Source organism: Belonocnema kinseyi, chromosome 2, assembly GCF_010883055.1.
Source record: "Belonocnema kinseyi isolate 2016_QV_RU_SX_M_011 chromosome 2, B_treatae_v1, whole genome shotgun sequence".
Taxonomy (NCBI): Eukaryota; Metazoa; Arthropoda; class Insecta; order Hymenoptera; family Cynipidae; genus Belonocnema; species Belonocnema kinseyi.
In genome coordinates, this window is record NC_046658.1 from 102,639,065 (window position 1) to 102,655,710 (window position 16,646).

The 16,646-nt window shown below is 26.4% G+C and overlaps 1 pseudogene; it reads left to right on the forward strand.

Moving 5' to 3' along the window:
• LOC117168020 overlaps positions 1 to 14,825 on the forward strand; it is a 32,390-nt pseudogene extending 17,565 nt beyond the window's left edge.
• The last annotated feature ends 1,821 nt before the right edge of the window (positions 14,826 to 16,646 follow it).

Below are 16,646 nucleotides of genomic sequence, written 5' to 3' on the forward strand. Positions count from 1 at the left end.
TATCTTTTGCACAAGGAAAAAAGTTATAAATTCAAAAAAAAGTTTAATTAAAAACATAACTCTGTTAAAAAGTAGCGCATAAGAACCTCAAATATACATAATTAGTTTATAACCGTTGACATTTGAATTGTCACAAATTTAACACTATCATTTTTTCGTGATGAATTTTCTCTTACTCATTAAAATAAGTTAAAAACCTTATGTTTTAAAGTTTTTTTAAAACTTAAACAACATACCCGCAGGAAGGGTAAATTCTCACATTTCATCATTAAACATCTTAACAAAAAGCAGGTATTCAAGGTTGCTGCATAAATCCTGTTTCAAAAATCCATGACTTCCAGGTTTTCGAGGTTCACTCCTGATAGAATTTTTATATTTAACTTTTTTATTAAAAAGATCTTCTTTTTTGCTCCGCTGGGAATCGAACCACAGAACTTTGATTGCCGCTTTTAAGTTTATACAGATTTTTTTGTGTCTATAGCTAGTGAAGTTGCGAATATACCTAAATTGTCTACGTAACAGTGTGGTGAATTATAAACTTCGGTAATAAATCAACATCTAAAATAAAGAAGTGATTGTCAGAGCAAGTGTTTTATACTATTCTTATTTGAATTTTGTGTGACAGTTAATCTGCGTATTATTAAATTTTTACACTAAGAAAGCTAAATTTGTAACCAAGAATAGAATGCATAAACTTTTAATTAAAAATAATAATTTTAAAGAATGAAAAAAACTAATTTCCTACCAAATAATTTTTGTTTTACTACATTACTAAACTTTCACGAAATTATGACGAATTTTTTATAAGAAACAGTTGAATTATAAAATATAAGATGTTGATAAAAAAGTTAATTTTATTTTAAAAAAAGACGAAATTCCAATTCCAATCCAAAAAATGGAAGAATTCCCAATCAAAATTTTAAATTTTCATCTAAAAAAATGAATTTGTAAACTATATTACGAATTTTTAACAAAATTCATGAAAACTGAACCAAAAAGTTGATTTTTCAACTAAGGAAGAAGGATTTTTAATGAAAAAAAATGTATTAAAATAAAAAGTATGAATTTTCAAAGAAGGCGATTAATTTGCTCAAAAAAAAGACAACTTTATAAATAAAAAGATGAACTTACTACTAAAGACAACAAATTTTTAAACAAAAAGATTAATTTAATATAAAAAAGCCAATTTTCAATAACATTTAAGTATCCTCAACCGAAAAGTGTAATCTTTAAGAAAAAAAATGGTTTAATTTTTAAGAAAGTAGTCCAAAGCTTAAAACCTTTTTGTTAAATTCTTAACCAAAAAGATGAATTTTTAAACAAAAATATGAATTTACTACCAACAAAGACGAATTTTAAATAAAAATCGAGAATTCGTAACCAAACAATTGAATTTTCTAATAAAAAAGATGAATTTTTTAACAAAAGTATTAATTTATTATCAAAGAATATGAATTTTTAATAAAATTCCAGAGTTCTCTACCAAAAAGTTGAAGTTTAAAAAAAAGGTGAATTTTCAAACAAAAAGATTAATTTACTACAATAAAAAAAATTAATTTTTAACAACATTTAAAAATTGCGAACGAAAATATTAAATTTTCAACCAAAAATATAATCTATTAAACAAAATGATTAATATTCTACCAAAAACATTGATCATCTGCAGACCTATTAAAACTTTACCGTATATAATTTTAGAACAAAAATTTCTCTAAATTCTACAAGGTTAAGGAAGTCTCTTGGTGTGAAGCTAAAAAAAATGTAATTTTTCGGAAGGTTTTTTTTCATGAAAAGGAAGTGGCATAGACAGTTTATTTAAAAGGTATATTTAAGGCAACTTTTTAATAATATTTAAAAAAAAGAAAACTTGAAAAAGTTAGAAAATGGCGGAGTGATCCAAAGTGAACTGATGCGTGTCGTATTTTTCAACGTTTTGAACCCAAAAATTAAATTTTAACTCAAATTTTTAATAATTTTTTTTGTTTTAATTATGAAAAACAATTAAAGTTGCATAAAACTGTGGTTCATATAGAATGGGTTTTAATACTCTACAAAATGAAATTTGAATCGAGTCGATAGGTCAAATGGTTTTCACATAATCGTGTACACAAAGTAAACCAACTAAGAACGCTTTGTATTGCACATACACCACACTATCGCTATCAGTCCAGTGCCGGGGGTTACCTTAAAATAACCTTGGGGGGGGGGGGGGATTTCGGGGGATCGAAGCGTAAACAGTTAGGGCCGCTTAACTCATTTCCAGTTGGAACATGCATCTATGTACGTAATGTTTGAACCGCTCGCACCCTGCTCCCCTGAGAAACTGCGAGAGCCAGCAATTCTAGGAAGACTGAGAACGAGGTGACTGAAAGCGAGAGTTCGGTGTATCTCTAATCTCCACAGAAACTAGCCTTTAAAATCTAGATGGCAGTCCTATAGTTAAACATTAAATATCTTAACCTGAAACATCTGGATGTTAAGGGTAAACTTCAATTTTTTTCCGTGAATTTTTTTGAACAAAGCTGTTCAATGGTAGGAGATTAAAAACAGCCAACATAAGCAATAATTCTTTCTAGGTCGAGCTTTAAGTCCAACTATCAGAGGATCACCATTAGGCACGCCTCAAAATAGAGCATTTTCACCAAATGGACCCCAAACCTCAACGCCCAATAAAGAACCATCAGCAAGAAGATGTCTGCCACTCAATGAAAGTTCATCCAGACAACATGACCTTTACCCTGCCACCAATTACGGCAAACTTCGTTACGTAGGCACTGCACCCATGGATCTATCTCAAATGGATCACGGATATTCAATATCTCGATATCAGTATCTACAAAATGGAACAGACACAGTACCCATGGTACCAAATTCACTGAAATACCAAGTGGTTCCACCTGAACAAAAGCGAAATGGCTATCAAAGTGTAGAAAGTGCATTCATAGCTAGAACTGCTGTGGTAAGTTGAAGAAATTGTTAACCACCTCCATTAGTGGTTTCTGCTTTGCAATGAAAGTACAAACCATGAATAGAAGATTTCTTAAAAGGGAACGTTTTTTATTTGCGGTAGATCTAACTTTCATTTGATGGAACTGGGAAAACAAAAGTCAATTAACTAAATCATTTCTGGGCCAATCATCTCAGATCTTATCTGAAACAATATACATTATTATTTTTTATTTGCATAGAAATAATGGAATAATACTTATTGGAATCATTTCACAACAATGAAAATATAAGCAATTTAGGAATCCTTTATTGTACAAAGTTTTAAATAATAAGCTTGAACAATTTTTGAGACAATAATTGAAATTTTAAATTGAAAGAGTTTTAAATCAAACCATTTTAGATTAGCTGAAATTTTAAAGAAGGATAATGTTTAAAATCCAATGAAAAGAAATTGAATTTGCATTACTTCTGAATAAAAGGGTTTTTAAAAAGAGTGTCTACTCAAGTGGCCCTTATTTATCACTTTTCGGATTTGTCTGCTCTCACCCCCCAGTTTTGTTCGAATGTCAAAAAAATCTCCAAATTTCAGCAAAATCGGTTAATATTTAGGGGTGGCACAAACACCATGAAGTTTCCCATTGATTTAACATGGGAAAAAGACAGTCTTTGTAAATCTAATATTTAAACGGGATAAGATGTGACAAATAATTCCGTGTTTCAGTATATTGTTCACAATTCGTCAGAGAATAAGAATCAATTATAAATTTTGAGGTTGAATAATTTTAAACCACTCTTATGGGTCCCCAAAGAAAATCCCATAAGTGACAAGTTTGAATTTTACGTAATTCCGAGCATTATTGACGCTTTCTAAAAGTTAAAGAAAAAGCATTAATCGATTATTTAAGAATAGACAGTGATTTTTTAACTAATATTCAATTGTTAAAACAATATAACTTTGTTTAAATATTTTTTTCAATTAACTCGCGAAATGTACATATTTTATAGACTTGATGAGTTATTTAATGAATGATAACAATTAAATAATTTGTTTAAATATTTTCACAAATATTTAATTAATACGTATTTGTTCAAGTATATATTTTACCTAAAAAAAAAAGCAGGAGAAACATTTTATCTCACTAAATTTTCGGCAAATTTTCATATTTTTAACTATTAATTTGTTTATTATGAATACTCGTAGATGTTTGAACATATTTAAATTTTTTAATTAATTTTTTGTTTACATATTTTATTTTTGCTATTTTTCGAAATATCCAAATATTTTCATGTTCTAATTTGCTTTTTAAGAATACTCTTAAATGTTCAAACAATTTCAATTTGTTTAAACATCTACGATTATACATAATACAGTCATCACAGAGTTGTGACCTATTCACCTTTTGTCACCTATTTTCAATTTTGTCATCTTTTGTCACCTATTTTAGGAATTTGTCAACCTTTTCTCCTATTTTGGGGTTTCTCATCTTTTTTCGCCATTTTTCAGTTGAAAAAGTACAATTTTATTCAAAATTACAGCTTGCACACCAAACACAGTTTTCATTACACTTTCCTAATCTACGAATCTTGAACCAAATGATCGAATTTTCAAACAAGAAAGATTAAACTTCAACCAGAAAGAGTTGCATTTTCAAACGTAATCTTAAATTTTTAATTTGAAAATATGAATATTTCACAAGCCAGTTTAATTTTGAAGCAAGGAAGACGGATTTTCAACTAAAAAATATGACTTTTCTAACAAATGAAGATTTTTACACCAAAATAATTGATTTTCTATCCAAAAATACAAGTATTTAATAAATCATTTGAGATTTTGATAAAAAAGATTACTTTTTAAGAAAATAGTTGAATTTAGATTAATTATAAAATAAAAATATAATTTTTTTTTAATAAAAATAATTAACTTTCAATCGAAAAGGATCAATTTTTAACCAAAGAAGATGACTTTCAAACAATTTTTTCAATAAAATAAGTAAACTTTCAAACAATTTGTAAAATTTTGAACTAAACACCAAAAACATAATTGTAGACTTCTTAATAAAAATTAATAACTTTCAAATATAAAAGGTGATTTTTCAACAACTAAAAAAAAATAGATTTTTCTACCAAAAGATAAATTTTTAACAATAAAATATGAATTTTCTACAAAAGCATAAATTTTGAACCAAAAACAATGACTTATTCAAAAAAATCGTTGAATTTTCACAAAAAGTATGTTTTTTAAGTTAAAGAGATTATGTATTAAACAGAAATACAATAATAGACTTTTCAAATAAAAAGAATCAATTTTAAATAAAAAAAGATGAATGTTCAACAAACAAACAAAATTACTAATAAAAAAAATTAATTTTCTGTCAAACAATATAATTTTTCGTCCAAAAATGATTACTTTTTAACAAAAGACTTTAACTTTCAATAAAATAGTTAAATCTTTGATTGAATAGTAAAATTTGTAACCGAAAAGTAGAATTTTGAATCAAAAAAATTCTTCATTTAAAAAATAACTTTATGTGACTATAATTCACTATTTTGTTAAAATTCGTCTTTTTTTGGTTGAAATTAATCTTCTGGGTTGAAAATTCATATTTTTTCTTTAAAATGTAACTACTTCATTTGAATATTCATCATTTTAGTTGAAAATTTGTATTTTTTGGTAGAAATTAATTTTATTGGTTGAAAATTCATCTCTTTGCTTAAAAATCAATTTTTTGGTGTAAGATTCGTCATTTTAATTGAAAATTTCATCTTTTTGGTCTACAATTCAACTATTTCCGTTGAATGTTCATTATTTTAGTGAAAATTTTGTCTTTTTTGGTAGGAATTAATTTTCTTGGTTGAAAATTCATCTTTTGAGTTGAAAATTTTAGTATTTCAGTCAAATATTTTAGACGGAAATTGATATTTTGTATTTAAAATCATCTATTCCAGTTCAAGATTCAACATTTTAGTTAAAAATTCATCACTTTGGCGGAAAATTTATTTTATATATGTAGAACACTAATTTTTGTAACTGAAAATTTAGCAATTCCACTTTGGGTTGAAAACTGATCTTGTTCAGTTCAAAATTAAACTGTACAATTTTAAATATGGTAAAGATTTAAATTTTAATAATTAAACGTTATTAAATTACATACTTTCTAATTAGAAATGTAAAATTAATGAATTAAAACTTGATGATTTAAGAATTAAACAATTCTAAACTTCGTTTAAAAATTGAATTATTCTTAAATTAGGATCTCGGAATCCAATAATAATATTAATGATTAATTTTCAAATTTTTCATCTAGAAATTTTTAAATTAAATTATTTGAATTTAAAATTTGAAATTGAATAACTTGAAAATCAACGGTCAAGCATTTTCATGCAAGAGGAAAAACTTCGTGTTAAGGACAATTTAATAAGATTTCAAACTACTATTTTTAAATAAGGATTGTAAGTTTATCACGTTTAGTATTTAAAATTACTTAAAAGTTCATATTGTTTCATTTAAAACACAAAATATAAAACATTCAGTATAGGGATTTATAGGGATTCATAGGGATTTGAAGAAATAACATTTATAAGATTGGTCTATTCGAAATATATCAATTTTAAAGCTTTAAATTTGAAATTTTCTTATTGCACAAGATTTAAATGTTCTTATTAGGACAATTTTAATGTTATATTGTTCAATTTTTAACATTTTTAAAGCCAAATTTATAAAAATATTGCGATTAATTTTGTGTACATGCATGTCGTTATACAAATTTATCCTCAGTTGAAAAGTTTTTGGAAAAAGATAAAGAAAACTTTTCTTTTAGTTTTTAATGAATAGACAATTGAGTTTGCCTTTTATATACAGTTAAATGCAAATTTAAATTTAAATTTATCTTAATGTTTTAAATTTAAATTTAATTTAAATTTACAGTTAAATGGATAGACTGATACAAATCTTGAGTTTCATGTATATTTAAAAATTCATTTAAGGTGAACATCTGATGAATTCTTAATTTAAGATTGTGATTGTGACTTTAAAAAATATTTTTCGCGATTTAAAAAAAAAGATTTGTTATCAAATATATTTCTCAATTATTGCTGTGGCGATTTTGAGAAAAATAATTAAATCTATTACGTGGAAATATGCGCAGAGAATTAATCTTTTATATATTTTTTTTATTTTCTTTTGCTATTGACCGTTTTTCCTTAAATTATTTATTTCAGCGGGATTGTAAAATAATTTTTGTCAGTAAATCAATTAATCAATGAATGGAGAATTAGATCAAGTAACTTTTTGTGAAAATATCCATCGTTTTTATTTTCAAGTATTATGTAAGAGGTTGGTTTTAGTTAACTCTGTCATTTTTCTCCCTCTTTTTCCCTTTCTTATGTAATTGTCTCTAATAAACCGGAAAGGAGGTTTTTTCTAAATAAAATTTTGATTTGCGAAGTTTTTTCATGCTCTTATTTCGATGCATGAAATTATTCATAAGGAAGCAGATTTGATTTCGATCCTAAATAAAAAGTAGATTATTATATTTAAATTTTTTTGTTCGTTAAATCAAATTAATTTTTTTTTCAATTATCTTTAAGGTTCCTCCATTATCACCACCTACCAGCGAAGCAAATACCACCTTGGCAAGTGCAGCAGATAAGTACGACAAAAAGAATGCTCCTCTTATTTTGCTGCTCGTCGGAGTTCTCACCTGCGGATTGGCTTTCTACCTATCCTGGTCACAGGGAAGAAGGTGAGCGAATTCTACCTACAATAATTATCGCAGAACTTGAAATAATCTTGTAATAACGAACCCTATATAATTAACATAAGTTGCATAATTATTTTGTTTCAATGGATAAGGGGCCGTGCATAAATTACGTAAAGTTTTCTGGGTTGGGGGGGGGGGGTTACGTGCTCAAAACCGTTTCTTACGTAAGATATTTTCTGGTCTGCGAATCACTGAAAAACAAAAGTTAAACAGATTTGATTGTAAATAGCTCTTTGTGAGCGCAATCTAGTGCTTACTGTAAATGTTGCTTAACTAATATTCAATGAATAATTTAAATTCAATTAACAGAACCCATTCAGAAAAACCAACTATTTTTTGTTGGATATTTATTCTATTATATATTGATTCTTTTTAAGAATTTATCCGTTTTGGTTAACAATATTATTGTTGGGTCAAAATTTATTTATTTTTTTAATTTAAATTCAACAATTCCATTTAAAAGTCATCCTTTTTGAATAAAAATTAGACTTTTTTTAAGTCGCCTTTTTAACTCAAAAATTCAACAGTTTGAATAATTTTTTTATTATTTTTTGGTTGGAATATTCATTTCACTTTTAAGAAATTTCACACTTTGTTTAAAAATGCAAAAATCTGGTTAAAAATGTATCTATTTCTTATTTCTGGTTTGAAATCTTTGTTTAAAGTCAAATATTTCAGATGAAAATTTATCAAGTTAAAAATGCATCAATTTGTTTGAAAACTAGTTTTTAACTGAAAATTTCACAATTTCTTTTTTGGTCGAAAATTAACCTTTATGTTTGAAATTTTATGTTTGTTTGTAAAACATTAATATTTCAACTGCAAATTTAATTATTCCATTAGAAGTTGTTTAGTTCAAAATTCAACTATTTGGCTTAAAATTTATAGTTTATTTAGTTAAAAATTTAAGCACTTCTCTGAGAATTCAAGTATTCCCTTCACAAAGCATAGTTTTTCTATAAATTAATCTGCTCGGTTGAAAATTCATCTATTCTAGTTAAGGATCCATTCTTTTAGTTATAAACTCATTTTTGGGATTCAGGCAAAAATATTTGATAGAAAGTAAAACTGGTTTGTTAAAAATTATTCTTTTTTATTGCAAATTCAACTATTCCAACTAAAAAGCCATTAATTTGATTAAAAATCCTTTTTTTCCCTAAAATTAAATTATTTTTTAACCGAACATTTAACTATTCCATTTTTTGTTAAAATTTCATGTACCTTGTTAAAAATGTATGTCTTTATTACTTCTAGTTTAAAATATATATTTTTTATATTTAACTATTTCAGTTGAACATTCATCATTCAAGTTAAAAATTCGTCAGTTTCGTTGAAAATTAAATTTTTAACTGAAAATTTTACTATTTCTTTTTTGGTCGAAAATTAATCTTTTTGTTTGTTTGTAAAACATTAATATTTCAGCTGAAAATGAGATTATTCCATTAGTGGTTATTTAGTTCAAATTTCAACTATTTGACTTAAAATTTATAGTTTATTTAGTTGAAAATTCAAGCATTTAGACGAGAATTCAAGTATTCTGTTGACAAAGTATATTTTTTGCTATAAATTAATTTGCTTGGTTGATATAAAAATCAACTATTCCAACTAAAGAGCCATCATTTTAGTTAATGATTCATTTTTTTATATTAAATTATTATTTCTGATTTAAAATATATTTCTTATATTCAATTATTTCAGTTGAAGATTCACAATTCAAATTGAAAATTCATTAGTTTGACTAAAAATTTATTTTTTAATTGAAAGTTTTACTATTTCTTTTTTGTCGAAAATTAATCTTTGTGTTTGAATTTTTTGTTGTCCTTTATTTTTAACTGAAAATTTACATATTCCATTAGTGGTTGCTTAGTTTAAAAATCAACTATTTGGTTTAAAATTGATTGTTTATTTAGTTTTAAAAAAATTCAGAAAAAGCATATTTTTTGCTAGAAATTAATCTGTTTGGTTGAAAATTCAACTATTCCAGTTAAGGATCCATCCTTTTAGTTATAAATTCATGTTTTTGGTTTTAAACAAAACTACTTTGTTTCATTTTTTGTTCAAAATTCATGTATTTTGTTTTAAATGTCTCTTTTTGACGGAAAATTAATCCGCTTTGTTCAGAATTGCACTCTTTTGTTGAATATTTGTTTTTGTTTTGTCAGAAGTTAATTTTTTTATTGGAAAATTTAACTATTTCTGATTTTGTTGAACAGTAACTTACTTTTCCTTTTTGTATTGAAAATATATTTGTTTTTGGTAGGAAATTAAGTTTCTTGATGAAAAGTGGACTTTTTAGCCTGAACATTTAACCATTTGACTAACATATCTTTCTGTTTCTGGTTTGGATATTCATCTCTTTTTGAAGAAATTAAACTAGTCTCAAAAAAATGCAACTAAATTAATCTCTTCCGTATTTTTGGCTCGAAAATTCAACAGTTTTGTAGAAAATTTAACTATTTAGTCGAAAGTTTAACTGCTTTGTTAAAAATGAATGTCTTTAGATGAAGATCTATCATTTTAGTTGAAAATTCATATCCATGGTTGAAAATTCAGCTATTTTTTTCAGATCCCATTGGGCACAAAATTTGGTGACTTCTTTACGACATCGTTACGATATCTTTACGACAACTTTACGACATTCTGTGTCCATGTCGTTAAGATATCTTCACGATATCGTAAATGAGTCGTATGATCTGACGATGTCTTTACCATATCGCCAAGCCACCGAAACGACATGGACATAGGATGTCGTAAAGTTGTCGTAAATATGTCGTAACGATGTAGCAAAGACGTCACCAAATTTTCTGCCCACTGGGATTCGTCTTTGCTTACGTAAAAAATAATTTCCTAACCTGAAAATTCAACTATTCCATTTTGTATGGAAAATTCATATTTTTATTTAGAAAATTAATCTTTTTGATTGAAAATTCGTCTATTTGGTTGAAAATTGAATTATTTGGTTAAAGATTCAATTACTTGGTAAAAAATTCATCTTTTTTCTAGAACACTTTTTTATATAGAAAATTAATTTTTTTGAACAAAAATTTAAATTTTCCATTTTATGTTACAAATTTGTAGTTCTTAATTTAAATATGCCACTATTTGGTAAAACATTTATATTTTTTGGAAACTCGTCTTCTTTAGTGAAAAATTAATTTTTTTGATTCAAAATTCATCTATCATGTTGAAAATCTAATTATTTGGTTGAAAATTCAACTGTTTCTTGCAATTCTCGTGCTTTTAACACCAAATTTTAACATTATGGATTACATTTTCTTTCTTTATACACTGAAAACATTGTCTTCGTTGAAAATACAACTCTTGTTGGAAATTCGCCTCTTTCGGTGTGAAAATTCAACACTTTTGATTAAATGTTCATTTTTTTATTTTGTTAAAAATGCAACTGATTATAAATGAATCCGTTTTGGTTGAACTACTCGGTTGAAAGTTGATCTACTTGTTTGGAAGTTGAATTACTAAAATGAAATTTGAACTACTTTGTTAATCCATAAGAAACGGTCAATTTTTTTCAACACTTCCCCAAATCGTTTTATTTAAATTTTGCAGGGTGGGGGGGGCTTCAAAAAATTGCGGACCCAAACAAAAGGAGATGAGTGGTTTATAAATGCGGAAAAAACGTTACGTCATTTATGCATGGACCTTAGACTTATAAATTTACATAAGAACGCTCATCTCACACACTTTAACCCTCAAAGTGTATACATGGTAAAAATCACGGTAAAATTCATCGTGGGTCTTCAACACCCCAGCGTATTTAATCATGTATTGTTTAACCCCCATTGAATATTTTGTCCGAATAAAATTATCCGATATAGTTTAAGGTCTCTTTTATAAGGTAGAGTTGATTTTATAGCCATTTATTTATTTAAAGTTTGTTAAAAAATTATTTTAAAAAAGTGAAAAAATGTTTTTTTTTTTACTTAAAAATGCATAACTCACGCAATTTTAATTATTTAAACCTGAAAATTTATCACTATACTTTTCAAATACTGTACTTTCATGAAACAAATTTCAACATGGGTGCTTTCAAAAAAATATTTATTTGCACAGTTGCAAAGTCAATTTTATGATAAAATGATGAATCTTATTTTTCGCTTTTAAATCGATTTATTTTTATAAAAATTGAGGAACTTTGACATGTAATACTATAAAAATACAAGAAATCAATCAATAAAATTTCAAAAACAAAAAATTGTTCCAAAATGACTTTTTCACTCACTAAGTGCACACTGGGTGTAAGGTACCCCGCGATTGTTTTACCTCACCTTCAGCAGCTGCTGCTAGTAGACTGACGCTTGACGAAGTATGCTTAGAGTTCTGAGCAGGTTATATTACTTTGAGAACGGTAATGAGAATGAGAATATTACCGAGAATATAACCGGGAAATAAATTCTCTGAGAATTTAGGAGAATCTCAGAATATTTTTTGCTAACTTTTCGGTTGAAAATTCAACTCTTTTTTTTTTGTAAGTTTGTCTTTTTTATTTCAAGTGTACCCGCTTTAGCAGAAATTAAATTTTTTTTATAAAAATGCAACTGATTAGAAATTAAGCTATTATACTATTTTCTTGAAAACTTAACTATTTCGTAGAAATTTTCTTTTTGTTTAAAATTTGTATTTTCGTGTTGAAAAATGAACTGAAATATTTTTTGGATGAAAGTTGCACTTGTAAAAAAAATTTTGTTTTTTATTACAAATTCATCTGTTTTAGAAGAAAATTGATTTTTCTTGGATAAAAATGCAACTATTTGGTAGAAAATTGAACTATTTTGTTAAAAATTCATCATTTTTGGTTGAAAAATGCGTCTTTTTGGATTGACTATTCAATTTTTTTCGTAGAAAATTATTTTTTTGTTACAAAGATGCATTTTTTGATGTTAGTGAATCAACTGGAATCTTTTTTGGACGAAAACTCAACTTTTTTTGTAATAAAAACACTTTCTGCTTTAAGAAAAATTTCATATTTTTTGATAAAAATCCAACTATTTGCTAGAGAATTCAACAATTATCTTAAAAGGTCATCCTTTCTAGTTAAAAATTCGTCTTTTTGGATTGAATATTCAATTTTTTTAGTAAAAAATTATTTCTTGTTAAAAAATGCATAGCTTGACCGTGAAAACTCGACTAAAATCTTTTTCAACTGAAAATTCAACTATTATTTTGAAAATTTATTTTTGATTTAAAACTTCATCTGTTGTAGAAGAAATTTAATTTTTTGTATGAACATGCAACTTTTTGGTTAAAAATCCTTCTTCTTTGCTTGATAATTCCACTAATTTGTTCAAAACATTTGGTTGAATCGCTTTGTAAAGAAATCACTTTTTTTGTTAAAGATTTATATTTTAAGTTAAAAAGTTATCCCGTTGGTTAAAAGTTTAATTATCTTGTTATAACTCAATAGTTTTAAATTGAAAAATCAACTAATTGGGTCAAACTTAAACTACATTGTGAAATTTTTTTATTGAAGGCTTATGTCTGGATTAAAATTTAACTGTTTAGTAGGAAATACTTCTTCTTTGTTTATTTAAAATTCATTTTCTAACCGAAAATGGAACTTTTCAATTTTTTAAGATTGATATTTTTTAGTTAAAAATTCGCGTTTTTTTTTGTAACAAAATTATTTTTTAGTTTGAAATTTCCTTTTTTTTGTGCAAAAATGCATCAGTTTCGTAGAAAAATAATTTTTTATTGAACAATCATATTTTTTGCTTGAAAATTGAATTTTTATAAAGAAAATTTGTCTTCTGGTTTGAAGTTTCAATAATGTAGATAAAATTTTACTTATTTTTTGAGTAAAAAATCTTTATTCGTTGGAAATTCGTCTTTTTGGTTTTTAAATTCTTTTCTTTTGCTGTATAAATTTAATTCTTTTTTTTTATTTCAACATAAACTATAACACTTTTTCGTTGGAAATTTATGTTTTTAGGTTGAATATTTACCTATTATGTTAAAAATTCAAGTATTTTGATGAAAATTCCAGTATTTTGTTAAAGAGTTATATTTTAAAGTAGAAAAACCTGTCTTTTTTAAAATAAATTAAAATATATGAAAATGTTAAATTTGCATATGATAAGCTGTAATTCCTGAATGTGTCTGGACTAGAAAATAATTTATATTCAGCCACTGATATAACCTCAACAATAAAAATATTGTTGAAAATAATAAATTCTTAAATTCTTTTAAATTCTCCTATATTCTGTCATATTCTCGGTTATATAACCTGAACTTAAATTTAAACGACTTTCCCTACGGTTAGTGTCACTAACTAAGGCTAGATGGCGACACTTACTCAATTTTTTCGAATCAAGTATGGTTTATAAGAGTTTGAAAATTGCTTGGGGTGTCTGACACCCACAATGCACTTTAAGGGTTAAAACTGCTCAATTCCTCCGTTTAGGAGGGAAATGCCTTTTTAAATTTTCTTTCCCTCTTAATAAATAAAAAAAAAGGAATTTTTAAGACTCTTTTTCATTTGTTGAGGTCTTGCTTAAAAACTTATCTGAATCTTTAACTTTTTCTTCTTTTTTCAGATACTATTTCGACAGTGCTATTGGATGTGGAGCATGCTGTGCACTTGCAGGTGCTTCTAGGAGTTTGAGAAAAACTTGGACAGGACTAGGACTAGCTGGATTGGCAGCCTTAAGTTGCGCAGGACTTTTACTCCTGGCTGTCCAAGCTCCGAAGCCAGGAACCGCTCTGCACGATATAACAGCAGGTGCTTTATGTGGAGTCTCTATTTTGTGTGCAGCACTTGCTTTATTAGCTGTACTCAAACCAAAATGCAACCTTGGCAGACATAGGAGAGTCCATTCTTGGATACCCAGATTTTCGCCTTAATTATTGTTATTATTGGGAAAAATAATACTATCAGAAATTCGGCTGTAAAAATGAGTCACATATTTTGTACAAAGTACAGAAGATGCTAAATTCCAAAAAATTTCCTGAAAACATAATCGAAAAATTCTAACTACCGTTTATCGGAGCTATCGTGTTACAATTTGGTACAAATTTGGGACAATATTTGGACGTTTCCAAATTTTCTGAAAATACTAAAAAACAATTTTCTCAAAAAAACCCAGACTTATATTTTTTGCCAATTTTTTATTGAATTTTTATTATGATAAGGAAAATACCTTGTGAGTTTTATGCGGGCTAAATAAATTTTGTGGCCAGGAGAATTTTTTTCATAAAATCGAATTCTTGCATTTTTCTTGCAAACAACAATAGATACGAAAAAATATTTTGCACTGTTGAAAGAGTCCTACAAAAATTTCTTTTGCTCATTTATGATATCTTGCACCATTTCTGAGAGAAACACATAAATTGTGTTTCAAGTCCTTTAAATTCTATTTAAACTTGATATATAAATGAACAATTGAAATTCTAAAATTTCTTAATCGAGGGAATTTTTTAATATTTTGCTACTGATCACAATCTAAAACATTCACGCTTGGAAGCCATTATCGATGTTAAAACTTTCGTGACTGAATTGGAAAAGTACGTTCCTGCTTTTAAGCTAATTTTACTTTCTACACAAGATTTACCAAATTTTCGACAACAGACAATGATTCCTCTTCGGATCCTGAAAACTGATAAAGAATCTGAATGGATAATAAAAATCTGAAAATTTCAGTCCAGGTATTATTTATTTTTTAAAATGAGATTCAAACGAAGTTTTTGTACATTATTAAAAAAATATCTGGATAAATGTGAAATATATTTAAATTTATTGACTAAAAAACTTTTTAGTCGAACAATTTCTTGTCTTGGCATTATTTTTGTAACTTAAATTGCTTTGGAAAAAAATGTGAAAATTCGATTTTTTTTTTAATTTTCTAGAACATATATTTCTCTTAAATATTGGTGAGTATTTCTATAAGCCAAGAGTAAAGAGAATTTTTTTGCTTATGAAAATTAATTTTTTTTGTTTTTTTTTTCGGAAATGGTGCAAAATATCATAAAATAACTTTTTGTAGAACTCTCTTAACTGTACGAAATATGTTGTAAACATTTTTTCGGATTCTGCTCGCCCGTGTAAAACTCACAAGGTTTTTTCCTTATCATAGCAAAAATTCAACAAAAAATTGGCAAAAATATAAGTGTGGGTTTTTTTTTGAGAAAATCGACTGTTAGTATTTTCGGAAAAACCGTCGCCATTTCATTAATTTTCAACATTTTAAAATTTTTCTCGTGGATTTCGAAATAAGGCAATGCACTTTATCAGAATCTGGAAAGAAACCTAAAATCTCTTAATTAAGTCAAAAATTATATAGGTTTAAAGAAAAAATTCGTTTTTTTTTCAATAACAGGTAAAAATTCAAATACGCCTAATTTTCTCTAAAAAAACAATATATTTTCACCCCGAGAGATTCTGGAACTTTGGTCTCCACTCTGTAGGGCCCTTTCGTTTGATTACTTCGAAACGGAAACTTTTCATTTGAACACGTCAATTTATACTCCATATTTCAGTGAAATTTTACTTTTTTCTTTTACATTCTGTAAATCTTATAAACAATATTCTTAGAATATTCGGCAAAGTCGTGCTCATAATTCAAAATAGCCCCGGTTGACGGTACTTAAAAACGTATAAAAAATTGAAGTTTGTTAGGAGGCGATACAGTTTATACATTTTATGTTGACTTTAATCAAATAAACCGTTCCTTTTTCGAAACAGTATTTTACCCAGATCAGGATCACTGTACTATGAGTAGATATAGGTTAAATAAGATAAATTTATAAGCCAATCTTAGCTCTGATTTTTTCAATTATTAAAAACTAAATCATAAAATGATTTATTTCCAATACAGAAAAAACAGAAGATAAACTTTATATGGATTTCCGATGAAAGATTTGCTGCAACAAAAATTAACATTACATTATAAACTTTAACGAAATATCGGTTAAACTTTCTTTCGT